The sequence below is a fragment of the Podarcis bocagei genome, assembly GCF_964188305.1.
Source record: "Podarcis bocagei genome assembly, chromosome: 3".
NCBI classification, from domain to species: Eukaryota; Metazoa; Chordata; class Lepidosauria; order Squamata; family Lacertidae; genus Podarcis; species Podarcis bocagei.
The window spans coordinates 104,682,803-104,694,697 of NC_138127.1; the positions used below are offsets into that span (position 1 = coordinate 104,682,803).

General features: G+C 42.4%; 1 long non-coding RNA gene across 1 annotated transcript; it reads right to left on the reverse strand.

The window, feature by feature from the left end:
* Positions 1 to 4,619: 4,619 nt before the first annotated feature.
* On the reverse strand, positions 4,620 to 8,356 carry LOC308583491. Its single transcript, XR_014006252.1, has 2 exons — positions 7,988 to 8,356; positions 4,620 to 4,954 (listed from the first exon to the last, which is right to left on the reverse strand). It is a non-coding gene; the product is annotated as an uncharacterized lncRNA (long non-coding RNA).
* Positions 8,357 to 11,895: the final 3,539 nt, after the last annotated feature.

The following is an 11,895-nucleotide window of genomic DNA, read 5'->3' on the forward strand; positions in this document are numbered from 1 at the left end:
TGCTAAAGAAAGAGGGGGTTTTGCCCTGCCGGACTTGAAATTGTACTATGAGGCAGCAGCATTTTGCTGGCTGAAAGAATGGATGCTCCTCGAAAATACAGACATCTTAGATCTGGAAGGTTTTAACAATGCTTTTGGTTGGCATGCATATCTATGGTATGACAAAGTTAATAGCGTCTTTAAGAATCACATTGTTAGAAAAGCACTGTTTAATGTTTGGAGAAGATATAAAGATCTGTTGGAAAACAAAACCCCTAGATGGGTCTCACCAGTGGAGGCCAAGGCAGTGAAGAAACTCAATATGGAGGTCGGATGGCCGAAGTATTGGGAAATTTTGGAACAGGATGGAGATAAGTTGAAATTGCAAAGTTATGAGAAACTGAAGCATAAGGTACAAAATTGGTTTCAATACCATCAAATAGTGGAATTTTTCAAACAGGACAGGAAAATTGGCTTCCAGATGGAAAAATCAAAACTAGAAACTGAATTGTTAGAACCTAGTACTAAGAATTTATCTAGAATGTATAACTTGTTGCTGAAATGGAATACACAGGAGGAAACAGTCAAATCAGCCATGATTAAGTGGGCACAGGATGTTGGTCATAACATCATGTCAGATGACTGGGAATGGTTATGGAACACTGGTATCAAATTTACGGCATGTAATGCCTTAAAGGAAAACATTATGAAAATGGTTTACAGGTGGTACATGACCCCAGTCAAGCTGGCAAAAATTTATCATCTGCCCGATAACAAATGTTGGAAATGCAAAGAGACTGAAGGTACCTTCTACCACCTTTGGTGGACATGCCCGAAGATAAGGGCTTTCTGGGAAATGATCTATAATGAAATGAAAAAGGTACTTAAATGTACCTTTCCTAAAAAACCAGAGGCCTTTCTCTTGGGCATTGTCGGCCAATTGGTGGCAAAGAAGGATAGAGCTTTTTTCATGTACGCTACAACAGCAGCAAGAATACTCATCGCAAAGCATTGGAAGACACAAGATCTACCCACTCTGGAAGAATGGCAGATGAAAGTGATGGACTATATGACATTGGCTGAGATGACAGGCAGAATCCGCGACCAAGGAAAAGAGACAGCGGAAGAAGAATGGAGAAAATTCAAAAGTTACCTTAAGGACTATTATAAACTCAATGAATGTTAGAGTGTTTTGGTTCTTAGGAACAAAGGGATACAGTGACATAAGGTCAGAATATAGAGATGACTAAGATGACTGAGGTTGGAAAGTAACAATTGGGAGTTGCTATAAAATTATAGACATTGGGATGCAGAAAGGGGGGGTATGGGGAAGTCCCAGAAAAGAGGTTTATGAAAATATGTTATGAATTTATACGTGTATGTTTGTTTTCTTAAGTGTTTGTCTGTTTTTTAAAATTTGTAAAACCAATAAAAATCTTTAAAAAAAAAAAAAAGATGTCTGCGGACAAACGCCAGCTCCCTCGGCCAGTAAAGTGAGATGAGCGCAGCAAACCCAGAGTCGTCTGCACTTGACCTAACGGTCAGGGGTCCCTTTACCTTTAATAAGTAATAGTTTGTTGTTGCTGTTGTTATTATTATTGTTGTTGAATAGGATGACATTTTTCCATTTCAATTGGAGAAATATTAAAGGAAATTGTCTTCTCTCAAATTCAGGTAGGTAGCAGTCAAAATAAATAAATAAATAAATAAAAATTAAATTCTAGTAGCACCTTAGAGACCAACTATGTTTGTTCTGGGTATAAGCTTTTGTGTGCATGCAGAAATCTGTGCATCCGAAGAAGTGTGCATGCACATAAAAGCTTATACCCAGAACAAACTTAGTTGGTCTCTAAGGTACTACTGGATTTTTTTTTTCTTCAAAAGAATTATTTATCTCTTCTCTCAAAGGCTGTACACCTGCTTGCCTTGGGGCCTTTTAAAAGTCTCTTTGCCACTTGTTTCTCTCTCTATTCAAAAAAGAAATCAGAAAGAATGTGAATCTCCCATTGCTAATCAGATTAGGCAGTCTGACCTCACCCAGTTGTATTTCTCACCATGTTGAAACATATCCAGATCTGATTGGCGACATGACAGTGTTGTGATTTTGCGGAACACGCCCGATTTTAAGAATGTTTTGCTGCTGGTTGTGGCTGCAGACATCTGGAAACCCTTTTGGCATCTTTTCAGTGCGTGTTGATGACTTCTGCCTTTCAATAAGTCCTTCTAAGTTGAGATTTTTTTATCCCAGTCAGTGCAATATTTCGTATAATGAATTTGTATGTGTCATTTTCAAGGATGGAGAGGCTGAAAGACATGAAGGAGCTTTGAAGGGATGGAGGTTGGGTTGAGGTACAAAGGGAAGGGGGTGGGTTGGCTGGATGGCAGGTAGACAGGGCTGTCAAGCAATGCAAGCAGTCCGGATACACACACACTGTTGCATGCCACCCCAATCTCTGAGCGGTGTGAGATTTGAAAGGTTCTAGGCATTTACCCAGGGTTTGTGTTTCCTTTGAGGAATGAGGCACAGCAGGGACTGTGAGTCTTCATGATATATGGTTTGTGGACACATATATACAAGCTGAGCCTGTGATGGAGGGGTTCACAGCAAGCACCCCACAAGCATCTTGTTTCTCCCATAGCTGCAGTCTTCAATTAAGACAGAAAACAAACACCATGTTCTGCCTCCCTGGCTTTCCAACTTGCTGTCTTTCTTCTCAGTCCTAACCTCTAAACTTTGGCTTTATCTGCTAAGGGGAGGGAGGCACCTATTTGGCATCCAGCAAAATCTCTTTCTTCTCCAGCTGCACTGGGTCCAGAGTGTCACTTTAAGCTTAGCACGATTAGGGAGAAAACAAAGGAGATGCAACAGCAACTCACATGTCCAGGGAGCAGCAACCCATCAGCCACAATATATAGGAGATCAGGGCTTGATCCAGAGGGTCATAAGGTTGAGAATGTTCCAGGGCCTCATCCCCAGGAGATGACCCACTGCCCACAAAGAACCACCCTTTCCACTATGCACAGAGTATCCTATCCCAGCAGATCAGGTGATGCACTTCTCAAGTTGCATCTCCTGTCTCCTCCAGAATGAGGACCCACTGAAGCTCCTGAGGATGAGGGCTCCTGAATCCTGGAACCACCATTGCCAGGAGTCTATGGTTCAGCTTTGTGGATCAGCAGGAACAAGGGCCTATGTTAGAGTGAGACAGCTGACCCAAGCGACAAATACTTGTGACTAGAGGGGTTGATTGGGGAGGGATGTAGAGAGAGAGAGAGATAATTTATTACGGTCAAAGACCAGCTCACGTAACAAAACACAATAAAAACAGCGTTCATAAAGATAAAATATACAATCGGAGCAGATTGTGGCATTAGCTCATGAGTTAAAATTGGAGGGATGTAGATTATTGCTTGCAACCTTATGCCTGAATAAAAAGGGACTATAAAATATAAACAGCTTGTTAATTTTTATCTGTGAAGTTACTGAAGGGGGCAGGGTCTCCACACATGACACTTGTGAACTTCAACTGATGGAATTTGGGTCATTATTTATCTTCCAGACAGTCTCCCCCCCCCCTTATCGTTTGAGAACTGGGTAGCAATTCAAGCTTTTAGACAGTGAAGAGGAAGTCATCCTACAGCAGGGTAATGGCCCCATGCCTGGTGTCAGCTGTCCAGATGAGAACCAGTGTGGTGTAGTGGTTAAGAGCGGTGGACTCGTAATCTGGTGAACCGGGTTCACGTCTCCGCTCCTCCACATGCAGCTGCTGGGTGACCTTGGGCTAGTCATACTTCTTTTAAGTCTCTCAGCCACACTCACCTCACAGAGTGTTTGTTGTGGTGGAGGAAGGGAAAGGAGATTGTTAGCCACTTTGGGACTCCTTAGGGTAGTGATAAAGCAGGATATCAAATCCAAACACTTCTTCTTCCATTAAGAAATCTCGGTGGGAATTCATTGGATGCAGGCATGGATCCTTCCTTTCCTTCAGTTCCTGACATGTGATGTGCAATTGACCCCATCAAACCTTTATGCTGAACCAGAAGCCATTTCTATCCAGTTCTATCCTGTGCCACCCAGTCCACTTTCTGTGTACATTATGAGCAAATGCCATAACCCCTTTCGGATTTTAGCTCTGCCTTCTGAGAGCTGAAAAGAGTTGGTGCCTCATGTGTTTTTCCTGAAATTTAGCAGAAAGGAACCTCTTGGGGAAAGGTTTTGCACTACATTTCTACATTCTGCGTTCACTTGGAAATGTAGAAAGCCAACCAAAATGGGATCAGACCACTGGTCAGTCCATCTCAGGGTTACCCACACTGACTAGCAGTAACTTTCCAGGATTTCAGACAAGGATTATTTCCAGCCCCACCTCAAGATGTCAGGGATTGAAACAAGGCATGCAGAGCAATACTCCTACCTCCACACTTTCCTGGGAGTAAACCCCAGTAGACATAATAGGACTTCCTTCTGAGTAAGCATGCAAAAGGATGTGTCAGTTTAAGCCAACCTTCATGGAATACTCGCCCCAACCAAAGGACAATTAAGAAATTAATTAATAGCAATAATGCACAAGGATGTCAGATTCTTGCACGTTTGTAAAAAGAGAAAAACATAAAGAATAAGAACTTGAGTGGTGGGTGGATGTAGTTAATCACAGATTTATTGAAGGGATAGTGACAAATTATCCAATGGTTTTCTGAAAGGAGTGGAATCAATTAACCAATGATTTATTTGAAAAGAGGGGACTGGCTCATTCTTCCTCATGGTTGTAAAAACTTCTGCCAAAGAGTTTCTTGGAACTTCACCATCTCTTGCCTCAGCGCACACAGCACAGCAGAACATTGCGATATGGACAATTGTTATATTTCTCCTCCCACTTCAAGCCATTGTGGCACCTGTAGCCCCGTGGCAGGCAATATCCTCTGTTGCCAAAGCAGCCGACGACGGCAAGTCGTGAAGAAGCCTTCGGCCCAGAGTCTGCATGTAAAAGAGGAGGGAAACATTCTTCAAAATACTTGAAGGGCCGTGAGACACAGAAATGACCAAACACCCCATGGGCTTAAGATCAGGGCCAGATTCAGCTGAACAGTAGGAGGAGCATCTTGATGATAAGAGCAGTTCAGCGATGGCTGGTCCATTGGGGTGAATGGGGCACTCCCCTACCAACATGAGTTTTCCTCCAGGCAGCCCCCACCTACCTGCCCTCTCACTCACAACTACCTGTCAGCTTTATCCTCCTGCAATCCCTGCAGAGCTTAACAGAGAAAGCAGGAGGGGGATATTCCTTCTGAAGAATCCCCAGCGTTTTACTCCTAGTTACTCTTTTTGGTACCTGTTTGCAACTTTCCTCTGTTCTCAGACATCTGATAGCATGTGATGTGCCGTTTTAATGCTTCTCCACCTTTATTTATCTATTGCTAATTTTCTGTTACCTTTTATGGGTAGCCTGTGTTCATTATTACAATGGCACCTCAGTTCTTGAATGTAATCTGTTCCGGAAGACAATTCGCTCGAAAACCAAGGTACCACTCTATATGATTTTACTGTTGTTTGTTCTTTGGTTATAGACTCTGTATGATGCAAATATTTTATATTAGTCTTAAATAGAGGACTTCCGGGTTGGCGCCATCGCCGAATGGCGGACTCCCTCCAAGCTCCGGAGGGAGTCTGCTCGGCAGGGGCTGGGTCCTACCGCGCCGGCGACGCGGGGACCCTTAAAAACCACGGGCACGGAGCCCGTGGACATGGGGACTCGGCTGATACCGTTAGCGCCCTCCCGACTCGTGAAGGAGCCTTTTTAAAGGCTACGGATCGGGTGCCGGGGAGCGGCGTGGTGCTGTGAGTCTATCGCTTCCCCTGCCGAGCGCAGCCGCATGCCATTTGTCGGAGAGCGCTGGCTTCTTCCATTGAAAATTCGGCTATTTAACAACAACCCGTGAGTAATTGGGTAACCGGGTATAAAAGGAGAAAAAAAGGAATTTTTTTTTCGGATTCGGCACGAGCGGGGGGGATCTAAAAAGGAAGTCAGTCCCCTCCCTGATTGTAAACATGTTAAAACAAGGACTGAGAAACCAAGATCGATTCAGAAGCTTATTGCTGACAAAAAATATCAATTCCACGATGGGATACTACAAGAATTGTGCTGGAGGAGAAAAGTCGAGGGTGAGAGGGAAGAGGCAACCCCCCTCTGGGAACCGGGGTGATTCGGAGAACCTGGCGGAGAGAGATGGAGAATTTGACAGCTGTCAAAGTAGCTGTCAAATCTTGAGAACATAAAGAGGACTTTGTTATAAGTATTTTGCTGGTAAATTTTGTTACAATTGGACATAAATTTGGATACAAAATGTCGGGGGGGGGGGGAGAAACAACAACTTGACTTTTGGATCAGAGGATACAAAGTTACTGCAACCCCCCTAGAGGGACTTTGGGACATTACAAGTGGCGTATGTGGAAAACTACTCTGGGATGGGTACAGGACTTATCTCCTGGGAAAGCAGCTAAACTGAAATATTGTTTTGTCTACAGAGGTGACAACACAATAGAATTTTTCTATTGAAGTAAAGTAGGAACTGGACATAAGTTTTTGCTCCTGAATAACAAACCTCTGTAGAGATACTAGATTTCGGAATAAGAATGGTTTTGCAGCTGAACAAGATAGAAACCTGAGAAAGTAAGAAATAAAAGAGCAAAGGACCAACTACGCCACGGAAAGAACAATGGGAGGAGCAACTATGACCAAAGGAAATTAAAGGCCTCTATTAGACTGGATTTTTGAAGTTAAACAGCATCAAAACAAGCAAATTTAAAGAAAACCGGCAAGATGGATTGAGGAAAATTTGGCTGTGGACTTGAGACCTCCAGGCCGACAACATACAGACTGATGGACATGGGGAATCTAAACCGGGGAAGGGAGGGGGAATTCTAGAATCCAAAGGCTATGTAACCAACTTTTTGAATCTTCTTTTATCTTTTATCTTTTATCTTTCTATATAACTTTGGTATTTTGATTTAACATGTTTTGAAAAAAAGGGGGGAATTCGTGGAAGGAAACGGGGTAGATCTTGGGGGGAAATTTTTTTTTTCTATTTTGTTAAAGATGAGGAGTGATGTTAAGATTGCAATTTAAATTGGCTAATGGGCACAACATATTAGGTTTAAATTGGGAATGAGAACTTGTGGAACCAACTTAGGGAAAGGGGAATACAGTCGGGAGGGGAAGGAGGGAGTCCCAGAAAGAAGGTTATGAAAATAAGGGTTTAAAATTGGTCTTTCTGTTTCTTTCTTTTCTTTATCCTTTCTATTCTTTCTATTCTGTTATTATTGGAAATTTTAATAAATATGATTAAAAAAATATATATTAGTCTTAAATATTTCTTTATTTTTGTAAGTTGCCTTGGGTTATTTGGAAAAAGCTGAGCAGGGCCACTGGATTAAATAAGTTTTGGCATTTGGCATACAGTTGTGCCTGATATAAACACTTCTGGAAACGATTTTACACAACGAAATGCATTTATGTGATTAACAACAACAACAATATGATCATGCTCATAATCCTCATTCTCCTAATCCTCATCCTCATAAAGGCACACTTTATCCTAATACATGCCTCTGATGTCTAGTTGAAAATCTACAGTGTGGGCATTACCAACCACAACAGGTCGTGCTAGAAATTCTCAAGCTTGAGGTTCTGCAACTTCTTGGCTACTGTGAAGTAGCATCTCACTCAACCATTCATCTAGAGTGTGTTTATATCGGTGACTTGAAGCAATGCAAAGACAATCCTATCTAAGAATATGTAGAGACAATTGTCCACCACGGAGCCAGCATATCTCTATCAGTAATGGTGATGCTGACAAGATCATGCATAACCATAATCAGGGCATGTTCCAGCCAAAGAGAAGCATTTTAAGAGATTTCAGTGGAAGAGTGAATCCCTGCACCCCAGTGAAATCCAGAACCTGTCCACTATGGAAGGTGTAGGAGATCATCTTCCATGTACATAACAATTACCTTCATCCTGCAAACCTTGATCGTCACCAGCAGGGTCTTCCCCCGGGAGGAAGTCTTTCAAGTCCTCTCCCTCTTGCTTCTCCATTTTGGCCAGATCTGCTTCATCAGCCTGGGCACTGCAAAGGAAGACCAATGCAAAGAAAAGACAGACAAACTTCATGGCTCTTAGAAATGTTGTTGGTGCCACTGCAAGGAATCCCAAGGATGGACTAGCAATGGTGATGCCTTGACAGAGTTCATGTCTATATATACAGGTTGGAAGCCAAGAAGGATGCCCTAATGGACCGCTTTTCATTGACTTTGAAGTCAATGAAGGGAAGGGAGCAAGATAAGGCCACATAGGGCATCTGAGATTACTTGATTCTTAATGACAAGAGTCTCTTTGATGTTGCCCCCAGTCCGCAGGCCTTTTCTTTGGAGTTGAAATAATTGTATTTGCCCTGTTGCTGTTGCTAATAACCCCTTTGCTCCCCATCTGCTTGCCTCCTCATCTCCCCATCAGGCAGCTGACACATCCTCCCCATAATCCACTAAGCAATATTTATTTTGATGGTCCTGGGCTCTGAGTGTGGGGAAAGACTGGGCATTTGTGGTATTGTTCAAAGCCCTTTTGGGAGACACTCTCCCTCCCTCTCTCTCTCTCTCTCTCTCTCTCTCTCTCTCTATATATATATATATATATATATATTTCACGATTTTCAAAGTTCATTTACCACCATTTCCCAAAATCTTGTAATAATTTATTTATTCTGCTATAGGAATGAACTGCCAATGCAATGTGGCTTTCTCTCAGTTTCTCAGGTTTCCAATCTTAAATTCGGTTATAATTTTTCCCCTGGCGAGTTCACTTTATTTTTCAAAAGAAAATAGCCCTCAGGAGAATTCAACAGCATTTCTTCCAATAAGCATCTTTATGTATGCAGGGTTGACATAGGACCTTTTTTTCAAACAATTTTTATGCTATGATGCATTTTGCATGTTATTCTTACTGCTTGTGTGCTTTCTGCTTAATATATGCACTTTGTGTCCTTTTTGGAATTGGCAAAAAATGGATTGAAAGAACTGAAAATCTGCATTTTGATGTATAGCTGGTTTTTCCTATGCGGACTGGTCTGAAACTGCAAATTAGGCAGTTTCTCATTAAACGCAAACAAAATTAAACTCTTCCCCCATCCTTATTCTGCTCTTTATTTAGTTGGGTCATTTTTGTCTCTGTGTTATTCAGGATGGAGGTTTTGAGTGCTGCAGGGCTCTGACCTAAGCCCTGTATAATTGAACATTTTCATGAATAAGATGAGGACACGGAAGAGTTGCTCCTTGAATAGGCAGATGACACAAAACCAGGAGGCACAGTTAACACCATTGATGGCAGTATGAAGATTCAGAATGAACTTGACAGTCTGGGACCTTTGATTGAAACTGACAGAATGAGAATCAACTGATATAAATCTACATCACTGCTTCAGTTGTAAAAGAAAGACACAGGGAACACACAGATTGACAGCAGAAGAGGGGAAACTATAGTGAATGGTATTCGTTCTACACTTTCCAACCCATCTTGGATACTGTGTCAAGTTTTGGACAACACATTGAGATACAGAAGTATGTCTAGAGGGGGAGCAGATTGGTGAGGGGATCTCCTAATAACACATAGTTGGATGAGTGGAATATCTTAGGAGCAGTATAGGTGAAACAGGGCTGGATTTAGGTTTGATGAGGCCCTAACCTAGTGAAGGTAATGGGGCCCTTTATATGTCCAGCTGTCCTTTGTCAACAACAAATTGTCACCGTTTTCTGTGTTGAATATATGCTGTGTGGTAATTTAAGGACCTAATAGGTATCTAACATAACAAAATATGTATTTTACCAAAGTAATTGTTGAATTGAAATACAATTAAGAAGAAGTATATCAATAGTGAAATAATTATTAAGCTCTAACTTAAAAAGATTGGGGCCCATTACTTACATCATAGGAACCTACTCAACACAAAACACTGTTGCCATATGTAGGTTTTATTTTATTTGTTTTTTATCTTATATTTTGGAAATGTACATCACATCTAGATTTATTTTTCTTTAATTTTTTTGGGGGCCCCCAAGAGAGTGGAGCCCTAAGTTATAGCTCGTTTAGCTTATACATAAATCTGGCACGGAAGTGAAATTAGCTGATTTGAAGCTAAAAAGGAGCCAGCAGATGCCTGCTAAAATTGACTCATCTTAGGCTGCATTCAAATCATGAATGGTAATAAAGTGGATCCTGTTTCGGGTGCCCCATTGATAAATGGCAGTGCGTTCAGAGGAAGACGGTCAGGTTGGCGAGGGCATCTCTTAAGAACATGCATGTTTAAACTGCAAAAGCATAAGACATAGCATAAACAAGGCAGCTCTTTTTGAGTATCTGAATGACAACCAATAGAATTGGAACAGGATGAGTCAGCCACGTGATGGTGAGGAAACAGGTTGACAGATGGGAAGCCAGAGGGTAATTAGGAAGGAGGTTAAGGTAAATAGGTGCTGCAATACTGATGAAAGGGCCAATATATTTGGAGGCAACTTCAAAGATAACTCAGCCATGAAGTATATAATAATCTCAAATGCCATATGTGATGTTATATTGCACCCTTATCACGGGTGCAAATTCAAAGCCAGTGGAACATAGCCTGGTGGCAGTCCTGTATACAGGTTACATACGCTTCAGGTTGCATAAGCTTCAGGTTACAGACTCCGCTAACCCAGAAATAGTACCTCGGGTTAAGAACTTTGCTTCAGGATGAGAACAGAAATTGTGCTCTGGAGGCGCGGCAGCAGCAGGAGGCCCCATTAACTAAAGTGGTGCTTCAGGTTAAGAACAGTTTCAGGTTAAGAACGGACCTCCAGAATGAATTAAGTTCTTAACCCGAGGTACCACTGTATAGGAATAAATTCTTCCTTTAAGGGCATTACTGTTGTCAATTATCTCTGTGGTCTTTTACAATGAGAACCCCCAAAGTTTACAGATGCGAGGTTCCTCTGTCACTTTTGCAGTGGTTGTCTTTTGCAGTCTGCAGGCTGACATTTATGCATTCTGTGCACACTTAGGGACACACACTCCGCCTTGTCCCCGCAATTGAGGGAGCTGGGGTCACGCAACGTCAGCATGCCATACATGCACACCGCATCACAGGGCATGCTGACATCATGCACACACACTGCCAGGGTGTGCTGATGTGTCATGTGGGTGTCCCACAGTCCTGTAGCATGTCAAACAGCCACCACAAAACTTTGAGGGTGAGCCGCCTCTTCACTGAAAATATTTGGGGGTCCTTGGCACCCCCAGCCCCTCCCTATTTGGCGCACCTGTTTTAGAAGATTGAAAGCTGGCATGGGGCTCATTCACAGCATCATTTTCCCCTGGGAAAACCCTCAGTTTATGACTGAATCCAGAGGCAGCGTTTGGGGACCAACACTGGAGGGGCTCAATGCCATGTCATGTGCCTGTGACGTCACTGAGCTCCACTCCTTCCTTTCTGCTTTCCTGGGACTAAACTCCAGTAAATGTAATGGGATTTCCTTTGAGTAAACATGCAAAGGGTTGCGTCATTAGAAGCCAACCTTCATAGGAAAACTGCCCCAACCTATGCATAATAGAAATATAACAAATATAGTGGTACCTCAGGTTACAGATGCTTCAGGTTACAGATTCCACTAACCCAGAAATACCGTAGTACCTTGGGTTAAGATCTTTGCCCCAGGATGGGAACAGAAATCGTGCAGCGGCAGTGGGAGGCCCCATTAGCTGAAGTGGTACCTCAGGTTAAGAATGGTTTCAGGTTAAGAACAGACCTCTGGAACGGATTACTGTAAGTTCGTAACCAGAGGTACCACTGTAACTAAGTAATGAACAAGGATTTCAGATTCCATGTTCTTGC